We start from the raw sequence: 17,952 nt of genomic DNA, 5'->3' as shown, positions 1-17,952 counted from the left end.
GCAGCCTACATTTATTACAGAGGCAGTGTCACCACTAAAATCTTTACAGTTGCCTTTGAGAGAAGATAAGATTACCATACTATTCCTTAGGTGTTCTCTTTCCTTAACTGAGGGAATGCTTTCTGTATATTAATTACCGCCAAAAGCATTTATATAGATTTTAAATGTTGAGAACTAATAATGTTTATAATGTTTGCATATGATTAATTGCACTTTCGCAATGTGTATATAATGGGACACAAGTTAGAGTCAATAATACTTCACTATTTGAAGCACGTTTCACAAAAATAATTACTTTCCATATTTGTGTGTTGGTCTAACGAAGTGAACAATCTCAAAGTGTAGGACAAAGGCGAACAAAGCACTTTCAGCTGTGTCTGGAAGATGCCATTGGAGAAAATAATTTGTATTGCTCCTTTCTCCTTGGGTGGGAGTAGATGTGGAGTCTGTCCTCTGCTCTCTTAATTTTGTAGCCCTGCATTCTTTCTTCACGCTGTCTCTTGTTCCTCCTTCTCTCCTGCTGGCATCAGTGTTATGTAGCTCTGTTGGGTGCAGTAAGAAAGATGATATATACAGTTATGTAGATATATACGAGTTATAAATTGGACGAAGGGTACTTTTACATGCCATCACTTGGAAGTTTTAGTCTGCTCCTGGTAGCTGTTTTCAGATGAGACACGAATACGGTTTAAAGGCATAATTTTTCTTTTTTTTTTTTTTCTGCAGCACTTCATATAATTCAATAAAGCTAGGAGTTTGTTTTATTTAGTGTCAAAAAGTGCTGTATTTTAAAATGAATCTAACTTAGACTTTGAGGAGTCTCCAATGGCAACTCCCTGGAGTTTCCACATGATGGAAAATGTTTGCAGAGCGTTTGGCCGGTAGCTGTGTGCCCTCAGCACTCACAGATTAAATGCCTACATGGCCTTTTGGTTGCTGCTGCATTATTGATGTGGAATGTGGTAAAAAACATGCCAGAAACGTGCAGAGCAAAGGTTGCTAGGAAAACACTGCTTTCTTGTCGGGTGACTTTTATATTTGCTGAAAGATGCTTTTGCAAGTATCTTTTAATGAGAAGAAAATACAACTATTACATGAACCAGTCATCTGTCAGGCTGGCAGTATGGACAGTCAAAAATTAATATAATTTAGATATGGGCTATAAATGCCTGGCAACAGTGAGTTTAGATTGACAGTCTGCATTAATTTGCCTGCAGTCTTTTCTCTACAAGTTACTTCTACATCATATACGAGATTGACACCACGTAACCTTTCTCATGGTTGCAACAGTCAATATTCTCCTGCTAAAATCAAGAATTCCTAAATAAGGGAGAAAAGGAAGCACAGGAGCTTCTACCTGTCAAAAAGACTGCGTGCAAAGCATTTCATACACAGGAAGAGAATTTCACAAATCAATCCTGTCTTCCACGCTTTGAAAACAGCCAGCTCATCGCTGAGGAGGGAGAAGAAAGAGAACAGCCCCAGTGAGCAGACACGGCCCCGTGCTGCACAGCACTTCCCTGCAGAGCTTTGGTTTTCTTGCCCACTTCGTGCACCTCAAGCGAAGACACAAAGTTTAGGCCCTTCCCGGGTCTGCAACCTGATAATCTTTCTTACGGGTGCAAAAGAGTGTTGGGCACTGCGGGCGCTCTCTCCTCAGGATGCAGGTTGCAAACCGTGAAGTGTTTTCCCTGCCTTCCATAAGGCACCAGGAACTGACTTTCTGGAATGGGTCTACGTTCAAGAATGCACTTTTCCAGCTGAACTGCTAAACGAATATGCTCCAGCTGATGCACCCTCCAGGTTCACATGCAGAACATGACTAACTATTTCAGACAGGGTGAAAAAAAAAAAGAGAGAGAATTAAATCCTAAAGTTAAAAAGAAAACTAAGGGATACATGGGACTAACTGTTCAGCTCTATTACAGAAGCAGTGATCCGGTACAGATCAGTCCCTTTTCTGAAAACAGAATTACCGTTTCCTCTCTAGTTTTACCCATGTGATGTAGGAATGGAAATCTTCTATTTTCATATTAGCCACTGAAAATGGAGAAATCCAGCTGTTTATTTAAATAACCAAACAGTAATACATGTGAGATATGGATTAATATATTGGCAGAGGTGAGTGCAAGTCACACTCTTATTCCCCTGCAAGTGGTAATATTTGTATTGCTATCCATTTGTACTTTATTATTTCTGGTGCTGGAATAGCCACTTAAGTCCCCTGCCATGTATTTTGTTCTGTAATTAGTTGACTGTCTTGTTGTCTGTAAAACTGCCAGTGCCTTCACATGAACTTGCAAATGTATTGGATGCCTCTGTCGAGAAAAAAACCTTTGTATGAATATTTACAAGGACCAAAGGCACTGTGAATATCAAAGCAAATCCCTGATTTTTAATTGAGGCTTATACTTGGAAGTACACTTTGGCATTGCGCACCTAAGTTAAGCTAATATTTTTATTAAAATATCTTTGCTAAAGATATGAAAAAGATACATTTATGTAAAAGATATGAAGGTGAAGGAAAATAAAGTACTGCCTGATGGAGGGAAATTAAAAAACAAACAATGACAGTGGCCAGGTTGTAGCTTCTACTCATGTCACAAACAAAGCTGGACTGACATGTTTGGCTGCTATTTTTAAAAAGGCAGAGGGCAAAAATGTTTTCAGTTCCACCAGCAACCCCAATCAGCCTGGGCTTGTCTGGATCAAGTCACAGGAGGGAAATGCACTTTTATTTCAAGGATTTCCCAGGTACTGAGCACCTCTGAGCAGTTAACAGAGACTGTACAGGGGAATTACGTGGTAGATGCTATGTTCTATTTAGTGCTTTCTAAAATGAAATCCGAAACATTTTTTGCTCCACGTTGTGACAATATTTTGCAAGTTGTCCCCATTAGTGAAATGATGTCAAAAGAAATCCACTGCTGACAGCCATTGCCAGGAAGCTGATCAGATGGTACGAACAAACAAGAAATTTGGCCTTCTTAACAATTTGAAGACAAAGAAGGGAGGCCAGGGAGCTGTGTGTTCGGTGAGATGTAAAAACCTGAGTTCCCTGAAGCCAGAAGGTGTATCAGAAATGAATTTAATTAATTTAATCTCAAGTATTCTGTTTTCTTCATTTGTGTGTCTGCTGTAACCTATCATTATTCCCTGTGAAGATGCCTGGTTGGGCTGTCCTCTGCTTCACTGGTGTCACAGGCTGTTTTCAGAGAGGAGAGGCGTGGGGTTTTTCCCCAGGCTAATCTGAGGAGGGTGTTGGGTTGAACCCAGGTTCCACTGGGCAGCACTAAGCAGCCTTTGGGCACAGAGTGAAATGGCGATGTCCCAGGAGCGGGGTCTGGGAATCTCTACTAATACCGGAGAAACAGGATGCTGAGCAATCCAGAACCAGGTGATGGTTTTTTCCTGTCTGTGAGTAGGACGTCCCTTGAAGAACAGGAAAACCGAAGACTCTCCTACATGCTTATATAGCAAAATCATATCGTGGTTACTAACATTAGGTGCAGAGTTGATAAAGCACTTTGGGGTATTTACTGTATGGTAAAATCAGGTAGGAAATACAAGGCAAAGAATAAAATGATCAAGAGTTACACAGACTTAGATGTAAGAAATGCTTTCCTGAAGAGTGCAGCTAAGCAATTAACAACACTCCCACACCCCGTTATAAAATGTGCATGCATTTTGGAATTTGAAACAGGGCTCATTATAGCAGAAAACGTTGAGCTCAGAATTGGCAGTGCTAACAATTAGCACCTTAAAACGCTGTCAATTCCTGCTGATAGAAAGCAGACATTGATCCCCTGTGCTGTGGGTGTAAGGGATTTGATACCTTGTAGCTTCATTCTCTCTTTCCGTAATCTGGGCACTCTTATTGCTCTGACTCCGATAAGGAAATCACGGCATATACCTTTCTCACATCTAAAGTAAATAGCTCAAGAGCTCCAATGTTAGTTTTAACTATATTCCAGAAATAATAGCCATTATTACACACCATTTGTGTTGCAATAGCCCACAGAGACCTTCGCCGAGGCTGGTCATGCCTGGGCTTTGTGCAGTACGAACACAGAATGACCAACAGGTCCTGCTCGAGAGAAGGCACCGTCCAGCAAGAAAGAAACGTGGAGGCCTGTGTCACCGGGTCCTTGTGTCACTGGCCAGTCATCCTGGAGGTTCACACTTAATTTTGTGATGCTCTGGCTTCACAGGGATTGCTGGTATGTCAGTACCACAGTTTTTTGGATTGCTTGCGGAAAAATACTCTCCCTCCTCCTGCTGAGGTTCTGTATCTGACCTCTGTTGTTTTCCCGTGTTTGTTGCTACGGAATGGCTATTTCTCAGGCAATGTAGCAAATCCCTTTCACAGCACCTACTTCAGGCCATTTTATAATCCATCCCCTAATCTATCTCGTGTTCGTTCCTCAGATCGGAAAGGGAGATCCTCGTTCCTGAAGTGCAGGACTTGCAGGGACCACACCACGCATGATTTCTGAGGGACAGTGAACATCGTTCCAGGTTCCTGCCAGGGTTTTGATACCTTTCCATTAAAACTTATTTCAAACCCTACATCGACTTTGAAGATGCTTTTAAGGACCACAAATTATTGAATAATATTTAAAATAAGGAAAACCTGATTATGTTCTATAAATATTAATCTCAGGGTGTAATTGTTCCACTACTCTGTTATATTACAATAAGCCTGCTGGTGTTGCGGCATTTTAAATAAGTGCTAGATGATTTGGTTTGTTCTTATGCTCTTCGTAGCGACAATCTTCAGTCTGAAACAAGAGTGCAAATTGCTGATTAAAGAAGTATCACCTAATCAACTGAGACTGAGGATTCTTTTTTTTTTTACACTTTTTTTCTTTGTTATTTATTCTTACTGAATGTTTCATTTTTGGATCATCTGATGTCTTTTCTACTCTTGCTGCTTAATTGGCATTAATAAAATGTTCGTAACCCCATTCACCCAGAAGATACTGCATATCCAAGGCACATGATAAAGGCTTGGTTTGGAAGCGCTAGCTTTGGGAAACTACCCAGAGTGGTAGCAGTTCCTCAGAATGTAATCTGTTAATACGAGTTCTGGTGGGGTGATGCTTTGCATTTGTTTTACTGGCTGCATATGTGACTAGTTGGGAGACTTTGGGGAAGAGGGCTGAGAGAAGTAGATTATATTTAGAGCTAATTCTGTATCAAAGTGGTCTGGGACAGCATAATGGAACTTATCTTTGGGAAAAGTACCATGGTGTCATTCAACTGACAGCATTCATGGAGGAGGAGCTATATGTGACACATGAAGAGAAGGCAAATTCAATAGGATGAATAAGGCCACAGCGGTTTTTGCTGGAGTAAAATAATTGAGTTGAAGCTGGTATTTGCTTTCTTCAGTCCAAATGGAGCAGCAGTGGAATCCATGCCAAGAGACGTGTTTCCCATCACATCTCATTCAGTTTAGCATCTTATTAGTTACTGTCAAACATTTTCATAATTCATTCCTGTGCTCTTAACGATCTTTTCTTCACACACAGCTGAACTGGGAAATGAACCTACACATACAATGAAAGTGAGTTTTTACTTTTAAGTAGTTGCTTTTATAAACATTCATGCACCGTTCTTTGCCTTGTGGCCCAGGCTGGTTTTCGGTCCCCACAGCTAAGCCTTTCTTGAAAGCTAAAGACATATTATTTGGAAAAGATAAGTGAAAGTGTGGAAGTGACTCAGAATGAGTTGGTTTGTTGGCATGGTGAAGTACTTGAGGCTTGTAATATGTCTTTTTGATGAGGTTTCTCATTATCTTTCCCATTTATCTCTCTCTATTCACCATGCTACATGGTGGCTTTCTATGATGGAGGGACTACATCAGTGGACAAGGGATAAGCTACGGAGATTCTCTATCTGGACCTCTCTAAGGCCTCTGACAGAGTCACCGGCAACATCCTTCTCTCTAAATTGGGGAGATATGGATTTGATGGGTGGACTGTTCGGTGGATGAGGAATGGCTTGGATGGTCGCATCGAGAGGGTAGTGGTCAACGGCTCAATGTCCAGATGGAGAGGGGTGACAAGTGTTGTCCCTCAGGGGTCCGTATTGGGGCCAGTACTGTTCAATATCTTTATCAATGACATAGACAGTGGGATCAAGTGCACTCTCAGCGAGTTTGCAGATGACAGCAAGCTGAGAGGTGGGGTTGACACACCTGAGGGATGGGATACCATCTAGAGGGACGTGCACAGGCTTAAGAAGTGGGCCTGTGTGAACTTCATGAGATTCTACAAGGTCAAGTGCAGGGTCCTGCATCTGGGTTGGGGCAACTCCTGGTATCAATAGAGGCTGGGGGATGAAGGGATTGAGAACAGCCATGCCAAGAAGGACTTGGGGGTACTGGTGGATGAAAAGCTTGACATGAGCTGACAAAGTGTGCTTGCAGACCAGAAGGCCAGCTGTATCCTGGGCTGCATCAAAAGAAGCTTGGCCAGCAGGTCAAGGGAGGTGACTCTGCCGCTCTACCCTGCTCTGGTGAGACCCCACATGCAGTACTGCATCCAGCTCGAGTCCTCAGCACAGGAAAGACATCAACCTGTTGGAATGGGTCTAGAGGAGGGCCACAAAAATAATCAGAGGGCTGGAACACCTCTCCTATGAGAACAAGCTGAGAAAGTTGGGGTTCTTCAGCCTGGAGAAGAGAAGGCTCTGGGGTGACCTTATTGCGGCCTTCCAGTACTTACAGGGGGCTTATAAGAAAGATGGGACAGACCTTTTAATAGGGCCTGTTGCAATAGGGTGAGGGGCAATGGACTTAAACTAAAAGAGGGCAGATTCAGATTAGATATAAGGAAGAAATTTTTTACGATGAGGGTGGCGAAACACTGGCACAGGTTGCCCAGAGAGGTAGTAGATGCCCCATCCCTGGACACATTCAAGGTCAGGTTGGACGAGGCTCTGAGCCACCTGCTGTAGTTGAAGATGTCCCTCCTCATTGCAGGGGGGTCAGACTAGGTGAGCTTTAAACCCAAACTATTTTATGATTCTATTCTATATATGTCTTTTATCATCAAATCAGAATTACTCTACGAACTGCAGAGCGCTTCCCTCAAAAGACATCATGTAGCTTTTACATATCTTTTATCAAGTGATGACTATATGTCCACATGCACGTGGACAACCTCACTGGAGGACCTTACCATCAAAGTGGAGTTTGACCCAGGTGTGACAGCAACTGCAGTCTAAACAAGTGACAGGTAAATACCATAAAGCCATCTACATAAGACTTGAAGTTGTTACCACTTTTTAAATTTCTTAGTTTCAGATTTATTGGGATAAAATGTCTTTGTAGGTCTTTGCAGAACACCTGGCCTGACAGAGCCTTGTTTGTGATAGCAGCTTAGTATGTGGCACACACCAAGGAAGAGGGATCAGCACAAACATTTGTGCAAGCAAAATGAGAGTGGCACAAATACTCATGGGATGTGACAATGCTGGGGACGGGCTTAGGAATATATGACAAAGATCACAGTCAACGTATTTTCTTTCCTTTAAAGGCTTGCTAATATCTGTGTACCAAAATCTATTTTTTTTTCTTTTCTTATGGAACGGTTTGAATATCCCTTTATTCATCATTAACACACTAGATTTTATTTGGGGTATAGCCTGCACTGCTAGCATGGGTATGAATGGAGAGCAGAAGAGCAATACGCAGCCTAACTGTAAATTAACAAGACGTAGTGCTCTGGCTGTAGCAGTGCCCAACCCAGCCCAGTGTAATCATCTCTGGTGATACACACCTTTTAATGTTCATGGACAAAGTTTCATCAGCCAAATTATTTTAACTGTGAAAACTTTAAAATAAGACCATTGAAAGTATCTTAGCTGTTACTTACGTGTGTCTTTCCAGCACATTGCCGTTAAAATTAGGTAATTTTGGCTCTATGATGGTAACCTGGTGGTGACACAGGAAGACAGATTGCTTTCTTAGGGTCAGTTATGCTTTAAAAAATCTTTATAATCAGTGTAACAAGTGGGTGCAACTGCAGTATCACACATATATATTACAAAACACCTAGTAAATTAGTGCATTTGAAAGAAGTTTTGATCTTTTGCTCAGGGAGATCTAAAGTGTCAGCTAGTGGATAAATATCCATTTTCTTTTAAGAGCGGTTTGTCATTTTCTCTTGTGATGAAAGATTTTCCCAAATTCAAGCACATTTCCTTGCTGCAGTTAAAAGCCGAGTGAACAAAACTGTATTTTTCAACTAATAAATCCTCTAAAAAGGAAATCTCATTAGTGTAATGAATACATTGAATAGTTGTTTGTTATACACAATTAACCTCCATTAATTGGAGTGGTGTGCTCACAGAAGAGGGATTGTTTATTTGACAGAATGATTTTCTTGTGGGGAGAAGACGACATTTCAGATAACTTGCCAAAATAACTTCATCTCTGGCTGATGGCACTAAGTTACCGTGGGCAGTGCAAATGGAAGCTGCCTGGAGAGTTACAGAAGGATTTTGTGACTCTGAATGACCACGTAGCAAAACAGCAGGTGAAAGTCAGTGCTGATGGGTAGAAAGCAGTGTAAATGGAGACTTTCTCCAGGCTTTACGTGCCCAACAATGGTGTCTGACCTAGCTATTACTGCTCGGGAAAGAGCTTGGGCTGTAAGAGGCAGATTTAAGAAAAGAGCAGTGTTCAGCAGCAGGCAAGAGGCAAAAAGAAAAGAGTCTGCCTGGAACTGCTGGCAAAATAGAGTTTCACTGTTATGCTATGGTGTAAATCCTCAGCTTGGCTGTCTGTTGAGTACCAACCATCTCTGTGCTCTCCCCGGCTCAGAAAGCACGCCTGTTCCCTGGCCGCTGGTGGGGCTCAGAGGCCCCCAGCCTCTGGGCTGCTGTGGGGCACGTGCTGATGGCCAGGACCGACGCTGGTCGTGTGCGTGGGCTCTGCCCAGCTAACAGGATTGTGCAGGGGTCCAGGTGGACCTGCAGGCTGCAGTTTCACTCACTGATGCCTTCCTTACCGTGTGTACTTTGTGTGCTCACAGTCCCAATTACTTGCATTTAAACAGGCATGCCCACGAAATGCAAATTAGACACAAATCGGCGCAGATATCCCTGCATGAGCCTGAGGATCGAGCAGTGGGGTCAGTCTGAGAGCCAGGGACCGATGGCTGCTCCCTGCCGTCAGAGGCACTGACCTCGAAGGGGCTGAGGGGGGTTCGAAGCCCACCTCCTGCCCACCCCAGCCCACTCCTGCCAGTGTGCAGGGTCAGTGTCAGGTCTGGTTCACCCATCAGGGAGGTATTTGGCAGAGTTTGGGATGTTAATATGCAGAGATAAGAAGGAAGCAGGGTCTTACAGTTCCATGGAGAGCAATGCCAGGGAGATGTCTAATCTTACAATCCACTTATGTCCTTGGGAAAAAAATGGTACTGTCTCTGTCTCCCTCTATTTAATTTAGTTGCCTTTGAGGATGATTGCTCAGTCATAGAAAGATGAGTTTCAGAGACAGGAGCCCTGATACCGCAAGCTTTCCTGCTTTTGCAAGCACTGGAGTCTGACATATATGCAGTGGAATAGAGAAGGTACTAATTAATATCTTTTTGTTAATTTTTCCCTGTTTATGAGATGGAATTGATGCTGCTATTAGGGATCTCTGCTGTTTGTTATCATCACAAGCGTAAGGAAGGCGTTATTACCTTTTCAAAACTTGCATTAACATTTACTGTTGCAGTTAATTCTTAGGCATTCTGTACCAGTATTGCTGCCTATTGTGAAGCCAATAAAATGCTAATGAAAAATGGACCAATTCTAAAGTGCTGCGATCAATATGCAATACTTCTTACATGTTAACCTTTACCATATGGATTTAGTATCACATCTGATTTACACCTAATGAAACAAGAGTCTGCCTCTAGAGTAATTCTCTCTTATTTTTTTTTAGGATGGAGTATTTTCCGCTTCAGGTGTTAGTGTACGTAACACTTTGCTCAAGGAGCCACCCTATGGCCTCACCCATCTCCCCTTACCCAATTAATCTGGCTTCAGCAAAAAACTTACTGGCTTCAGTTATCTGCCAGCCATGGGCAAAACTGGATTTCTTGTTCCAAACTCTGCTTGCAGTCCCAATGGTTTAAACCTGGGGAAAAATGATCTACCTAAACAGAAGTGCTCTAGGCTTACTGGAGGAACCAGCATGAACATTTGCCACACCATCTCTAGACTTCTCTGTAACATTTTAACCAAACTCTTACACATTTCTGGCTGTGATCATCAGATTTAGTTTGCAACTTTGACAGCTAGACGTGGGCATCTTGCTCTTCTGGTTTGTAAGCATGTTCAACCCTGCTAATTTCAGTGAGATCATGCAAGAGGTGATTCCAGGGCAAGTCTGGCCAGCTGACCTTACTGCGAGCCTGCACGCCTTGGTACTGCAGAAATGTTTTCCTGGAGCTTACTACGCAAGGAGCATACCCATGGCTGCTTCCTCGGAGACAGTGGTGCAGCTAAATGATGGAATATGTTTAACCGGTATATCCTATTTCAAACTCTGTGTCTTTTTTAACAGATATTACCTGTTTTTTCTCTTGAGTGTTTTTATTTGCCTCTTTAGGTTGTAACGCTTCAAATGTTGACTGCTTTAAATAGATAATTAATGATTTTATTCTATTCGATTAATAAACATTTAACCCCAAGCCACCCCCAAGTCTCGTAGCAGTGGAAGGGTACTTCAGAATGATGACAACACATGCGTCACAAGATGTATTCCTCCCTGATATGCCAGGGCCCTACTGCCCAAGTGTAGGATGTTCCTGGGCCCTAGCAGAGGACATACCACAAGTCCTGATATCTCTATTTTTTCAGAACAGCTTTTCCCACCTACAAATCCCTGTCTATAAATGTGGTACCCACAAAGAAGCAGGCCCCTGTCTTCTCCAGACTTCGATCTCAAACACCGCGCATGTGCCAGGTGAAGGCAGAAGCAAATGGGAAAATCTAGAAGCAAATGGGAAGGTTGGTTTGCAGCCAGCTGTTACCACGTCTTTGCGTCAAGCCCCAGGTACCTGGGGGCACAGTGGGTGGATATGGGGGACTGCAGCAAGATGAGGGCCTTGCTGGGGTACTCCTGCAGAACTGCAGCAGGCCAAAGGCATATACTCTGAAGGGTCAGTCCCCACCAGCTCCAGCCTCTCATCTGTACTCATATTTCCCTGCCTAGAGGACTAATTCGCTCCATAGCAAACACTAGATGCAAAGTACAATGTGTACGTCCTGTGGGCAGCTGGGATTTCAGCGCTATGGTTGAAAATGGGGAGTGCTCCACCTGGACAGCACAGATTGCTCAGTGACTCATGTCTGGGCACCTTCTGCATCCTTCCAGGATGGTCCTGTCCAAGATCAGGCAGCACCCAGCGAAGCAGCTGGAACCAGATTTGTCTCACGCGCACCACAGTTGTGGACTTCTCTGCTGGTCTGCTTGAGACGGGAATCTCCAGGGATTTTAGCCAGTGTTTTGAGGGGAATGAAATGCTGCTTTGGGAGCCACACAGGTTTTGTCGTCTTTGACTTACATTTTTTCTGTTCATTCACCTTCTTCACTTGTGTTCAGAATGGTGCTATCTATGATTTTCTCCTCTGTAGGTCTCACACCCCTCTAACAGAGGCAAACAACAAGAACTAGCGTAATTCCTAGCACACTCGTGTATTCTCTTTTCTTCCAGCTTCCTCTGAGCTCTGTATCACACCAGACCACTCACCCTGTTAGGAGTCAAAAAAATTGTGAAGACTTAGACAGTACTAAGGCCCAATTATTTTAGTTGTGCGGCTGAATAATAGACCGAAAAGCAAGACGCCTGGAGTGCATCAAAGGCCTAGTGAAGGTCTATAGAGACGCCTGTGTTATTTTAGGAAGAAATATGTGCAGCTCAAGTAATGTATAACTACTGCATTTAAAGATCTATGGCACGAAGAGAACACAGGGTGCTTCTAGTGACAGGAGCTTGAGAGCATCCTTGGCAGAGGAATAAAGTGACTAACTACAAAGCTTATGATATTTCCATGATGGAAGATGATGATCAGTCAGAGAAGCACTATAAAACGGATAAGGGACAGGATAAATGTAGATGGAGAAGGGCCGTAGGATTGAGGTGCTGGACAGTGAGGTACCTCCGTGAGCTGTGCTTGGGGTCTGCCCTCAGCAGGGAAACGCAGGGGAAGGTCTTGTGTCCAGCTGGGCAGCTGGGCAAGGCGAAGTGTGTGTTGTCCCTGCAACAGAGGGGTTAGAAACAGGTTTGGAGCCACCCACCACAGACAGCGTCTGCCCCAGGGATGCCAGTGATCTCAGTGGTGTCCTGGGCAGTGGAGGGCAGAGGGGACCGTGGGGAAGCAGCTTTGGGGAGATGATCACCCCTTCAGACACAGCGCTGCTGGGGGGCCACGGGTCATGGCAGCAGCTCTCCAGAAGACACAGTACCAGCACCTGCTGAGCTTGCACAGTGTGCAGCTCACTGCTGCAGTGTTTAAGGAATTTTAAATTCCTCCCTGAAAAAGCAGTATTTGCAAGGGCTTCTGATGGATTGAATTGGTCCTTGCTTGACAACTAGGAGTGGCTCATGGCGTTCTTCGAGAGCAATAAATCCTTTCACAGACCTGTCTCAAGCACGCGGGATATTGCCGTGACCTTGGGATCCTGACTTCAACTGTGGGCTCACAGTGTGAGAGCAGCAATAGGTTTGAGGTGGCCCCTTGTGCCTCTTGTTCCCCAAAAACTTCTCAGACAGGCAGTGAGGGCCCAGCTGGGCTCTGAGATGAAAGAGGCTGGCGTTAGATGAGGCAGACTCATATTATTTAAGCGGGCATTAGCAGAGCCTGAGATCCCGATTGTTCGATCTCAGTGACAAATTAATTCTTTATGTCCAGAGGTGAACATGAGAAAAGCACACGGGAGGCCAGGCAAGCCCCGCATGGGCCTTTGCGGTGAGAGGCAGGAGCCATTTCAAAGTGATAAACAGCTGAACGCTGTGCTGGCGTTAATGCAGCCGCTGAGGGAGTTTCTCCAATGCTAATCTATGAATTTCATAGCCCAACACTCCATTACTTATTTATAGATTTATAGCTCTTTCCCCACCCTCCCCCACCAGGCATCTGTCTGCTGTGCATGAAACACACAGTCGCAATTACAAAATGTCTTCTGAAAAGCTATCGCCACCCCTGCCGCCTGCTGCTGCGCGTTTTGGGGCAGCAGGCAATTGACAGACTTTGCACGGTACTTTTTGGCTCGGCACCCAGGAGCCAACCTGGGCCGGCAGCACCCGCTGAGCACCCAGTGACACCCAGGGTCCGCCCCACGCTCTGTCTCAGTGTGTAGCAGAACTGGGACCAGTGGCTGTGCCAGGGCGCAAGGAGGAAACCAGGGGCAGGGACTCTTTCCTCCGGCAGCAGTAAGAGAGGTCTCTGCTGCACCTCAGAAGGATGCAGGTGGCTCTAGTCCTCCCTACTGTTTACGTCAGAAATAGAAATAGGTCAGTTAATGTGTTTGGGATCTACTGCATCATTTTGATCTGTGTGCAGTTTTTTTCCTTATGCATGGGAGCAATAATCCTACATGTGGCTATTAACTCCTCTCGGGGACTGTGTTTTGGGCTGCCTCTGGGCTGGGGCACTATTGCTGCAGGCGTTGTGTAGGGATGTCTTTTAAATGATTTTTTTTTTTTAGTTTTTAATTTTTGCTGTGAGTTACATCCAAGCTGTAAGTGTCATTGGTTGTGGGGCTGGGATCCTCTTTGGAGCCCTGCCAGGGAAAAGGCAGCTCCCGGAGGGTGGCCCGTGCATGGTGGATATCTGGCTACTGGCATCTCCGGATGTAGTCCTAGGACTTCGCAGACATAAGGCAGGAAAGCATTGCTACTGCTGCGAGAGATTCAACGAGAAAAGTGATCTTTTGAAGATAAATGTGTTACATATGCAGTAGAAGATTAGGAGGGTAACTGGTACCTCTAATAACAGCCAGCAGCAAATAGATAGCTATGAGAGTACAGCGCATGCTTATACATACCACAGTAGGTCATGCACATTATGTTTTCTGCCAGACAAGATTCTTCTATGTTTCAAAGATAGCCCCAAGAAAAGTGTTTTTCAGCAGTCAAGATGTGAAGCTGAAAACACAAAGAATGAAAACGGCACAGTCACCAGCAGAAGTCAACACTCGCTACCTGTTATCACATTGTGCTTTCTAATGTGTCTCTATTATAAATTCCACACCGTGTGTTGTGCTGAAGTGCAGAGATCTTGGTTACGGCAGGTACTTTTGTTGCAGTGTTGATGGAGGGTTCAAGGGCCTGACACTCAGCTGATACCTGGTTCCTCAGTGCAAGTGCAGAGGCTTTAGGAGCAGCTGTCTCATATTATTATATTTTACCTGGCAAGTGCTTCAGCTGGGATGTATTACCCTGCAAAGCTCTTTATCATTTTAGCACTTCTGTCTCATCTACTTTTGTGTTCTCATTGAATATATTTGTGGTGTCTCAGTGTTACTGATGGCATTTTTGTGTTTTTCCGAAGCTGATAGTCTGTAGGTGCATAAATTTTTTTTTCTACCATATATTTTTAATGATTAGTTTTAAAAGATATCACACTTGTTTTAAAGATTGTTGTAGAACTGTTCTGATGCTGATGACAAAGTTGCTAAGTAATATTGTTCTATGGCTGTGTTGGTACTTCATTATATTTTACAAAGATTCTGTTTTATTGAATTGATTTGATTTTCTGCTGCCCATTAACTTCCCAAGTATTTTTATATAATTTCTTTGCTTACATAATAATAAACAGTTTATTAGAAAAAAAATTAAATATAATGTTTCTAGTCCAGGCAGGTTTGCAAGTGTTAGTAGGAAGTTCAATGGCAAGAGCTGAGTCAAATCTAAAATCTTTGATTAGCAGTTTTAATCCTACTCTAAAAGGAGATACACAGATAAACAGCTCTCTGCACCTGTCAGAACCTCTATCGTAGTCATCATTTTATTTATTTTACCACGTTATTCAAGTCCTTCAAATTCAAGTCTCCTGCACAGGAGAGCTGTGTCTCATGACACAATGGGCTGAGTAGGTGAGGTAAGCCCATTTTCCTCTAAGGAGGTGTTTCAGTAGGAGAAAAAATCGGTAGAGGAAGAGAATAATTTCCTAAGTTTCAATGCTTTTGTTACCCAACTGTCATCTTTCAAATTCAAGACTTCCATCTAGAGGAAACCTATTTCATGAACTTGGTTTTGCTGGTCTTTTAATGTGTGTCACGTTTGCTGGCTGAAAATAGATTAATTCATTCTTTTTTTCTCAGTTTTCTTTGTTGAATACCTATGAATTTCATTTTTTCTTGGCAGTTTTTGAAACAACACTTTAACATCAGTATTCCCTGCTTGTACTTAAGGTATCATCTCCATGTTTCTGCTTTCTGAGCATGCTGAAGAGAGAGAGAAATTCTGTTCATATCTGACTGTTATTTATGAATTTGTAGCCCAGAAAGTTACAAGGACCAGATTTTCCCATCAACAGAAATAAAATATGTCCTTAAGCAAAAAAATATTTAGAGTAGCTGAACAGATTCTGGCAACAGTGAAACCATGTAATAATATAGGAAATATTGAATGCAGACATACCCAGTGAGAACTAATATTTCTCAAATAGAGAACAAATAGACATAAATCTTTGCTCAGTTTGTTTTAGGAGTCACTGTTTCCAAGTAATTTTTTCTTAACCTGTAGAGAAATCTGGGAAAAAAAAATCTATCTGAAATGCAAACACAAGCAATTTGCTATTATCTTTTGGGGTTAGGAGTTAAATTCATGTGGATTTTTTTGTCTAATGAACGTTTTAGGCCCTTCTGTGGCTCTGATACTCCAGTTTATCTTTTCTAATATTCTTTGTTTGTCAGATAGGGATAAAATACCTTTGTAATATTTAATAATGAAGTCCCAAATCTAAAACTATACTAGGATGATCTTTGTATTCAGATGTGTGGAATTTGCCCAAGACAGAAGCCAGCTTTCTAGGTGTCAGAGAGAAAAGTTTTAGCTCTCAAAATCATGTTAGCAAAAGGGTGGCATGGTGCAACTGATGGAAATGAGCTGAAGAAATCCAACCGTTTATGCCACAAAACTTGAATTTTGCTGTTGTAGCTTAGCTTGATTAAAACAAAGCAAAACCAAACCACATTAAGCTTTCCTGAGATTGTAAAAGCAAGTTACCCAGGCTGTGTCTGTGTGGCTCAGTAAAAGAAAACCAAGGGGGCGCTGCATCTGAATTATGTGGAATAACCTGAATTTATAACGCTCAGAGCTAACCTAATCACAGTAGCAGATCTGTGTTGGAAATATCTGATCGAAACAGTCCAAAACAGAGCTTGCAACGCAATGACCTAAGAGTTAACTAGTATGAACGATCAGAAGGCCAGTGATTGCACTGGATCCTCAGTTAGCTTTTACTTAGAAGTAAATATTTCCCTTTAATGACATGGTTCACATAAAAACTGTAAGTACCTTTAAACATACAGCAACTTGAATTCAGCTGAGCACAGCAGGTAAAGTGAGTTTCTCCACTTAGTTATATATATTTTTCTTTCAAGCTCAAGGAAACACGGATTAATTTTTACATAACTACCTCATTTTACCCACTTAATTAGAAGCCAGATCATATTTCTGATTTTCAACATAAGGCTTGTTTCAATTTTGATTATGTGGTACAAAAAATAGAACTTCCTTTGTAGTGCTCTCTTCAGTTTCTTTTTCTGCCAACATTTTCTGAAATTTTTAGTTGACATTATGAAGACTAATTAAGGTCAATTTTGTAACCTCAGGCTTAAATTTGTTTGTATTTTTAATGAAGCCACATTGTGTTACGCAATCACAATTTAATTTATCTAATCTGACACCTGCCACCTTGTTTCTATCAATGTTGATTTTAGAGTTTACTATAGTTGTCCTCAGCTTTCTCCCTCTTCATGTTGTAACTAGCTTTGCAATTAGATAATTTTAGCAATTCAGCAGAGGCAAAATGTAAGTTTTCATGGTTTTTGATACCTGTTATACTATGCTTATGAGATGATAACCACCTGGATGTTTCTGAACAATTGGATGCAATTAACTATGGTGAGAAGTTTGCTTACAAGATATTTCAACTTTACAAAGAAGCCTAAGGAGTGATGAAGTCTTTTGTTCCTCAAGTGTCCAGAATTGGCTAATTACACAGCAAAGCCAGGCCCAAGGGCTTAGGTTTAGCCACTGAAGTGGCTAAGAGTGGACAAAGTCTTCCTCCACCTTTTTTTTTTGATTTACAGTTCCTTTCAACTTGCCCGTTTAAGGTGGAGCGAGCCCTTCTACAGTGAATTTCATCCTGCGGACTATGGGCTTGTATTCCTTGGTTACCTTTCAAAACCCCGTCAAGAACTATTTCATAGCTGCCTCTGGGTCTGCAGGTTGCAGGCTGAAAAAACCATCTCTGGGACCAGTGAGGAGAGCTGGTAACTACGAGTTTTGAACGGCAGATGATATATCTTGGGTGGTGAGGTTGCTGATGTAGATGTCTCAGGTATCTCAAGGTAGGTGGAATGGGTACAGGGTAAAATAAAGAGGTAGAAAAATGAAGGAAATATTCATAAACTTTTGAGCCAATGCTGGTAGAAATAATATCTCCTTAATATTTCACTTGATACAGGAGAAAGAAACTCTGAAAATAGTCATCATAAAGAAAATATCAGCATGGGCAATCATTAATTTCAAAGAATAAGACCTTCCAGTCTTCACCAGGACCATGATCTGATGCTGTGGCCTTGTAGTTATATGCTACTCTGTACAATCTGAACTAAAACCCAGGGACTACGTTCTTGTTTGCTCTTCTCATTGTGTTATTGAGGTGCTGAAATTACAGTTCAGTGCCAGCAGAAGGCCAAATTTATGGATATGA

At 42.5% G+C, this 17,952-nt stretch overlaps 1 long non-coding RNA gene across 3 annotated transcripts in view; it reads left to right on the top strand.

Moving 5' to 3' along the window:
* Positions 1-10,703, top strand: part of LOC141749676 (uncharacterized) — a 36,511-nt gene extending 25,808 nt beyond the window's left edge. Inside the window, exon 5 of one of the 3 annotated variants that reach the window (XR_012589446.1) lies at positions 9,944-10,703. This is a non-coding gene — a long non-coding RNA (uncharacterized LOC141749676). Of the gene's footprint in view, positions 1-4,428; positions 4,828-9,943 lie in introns of those variants that run through there. The other 2 variants (XR_012589445.1, XR_012589447.1) reach the window with 2 other exon arrangements.
* Positions 10,704-17,952: the final 7,249 nt, after the last annotated feature.

This window comes from Larus michahellis, chromosome 1 (genome assembly GCF_964199755.1).
Source record: "Larus michahellis chromosome 1, bLarMic1.1, whole genome shotgun sequence".
NCBI classification, from domain to species: domain Eukaryota; kingdom Metazoa; phylum Chordata; class Aves; order Charadriiformes; family Laridae; genus Larus; species Larus michahellis.
Note: the sequence above shows the minus strand (reverse complement) of the source record. Positions and strands in the feature narration are given on the sequence as shown.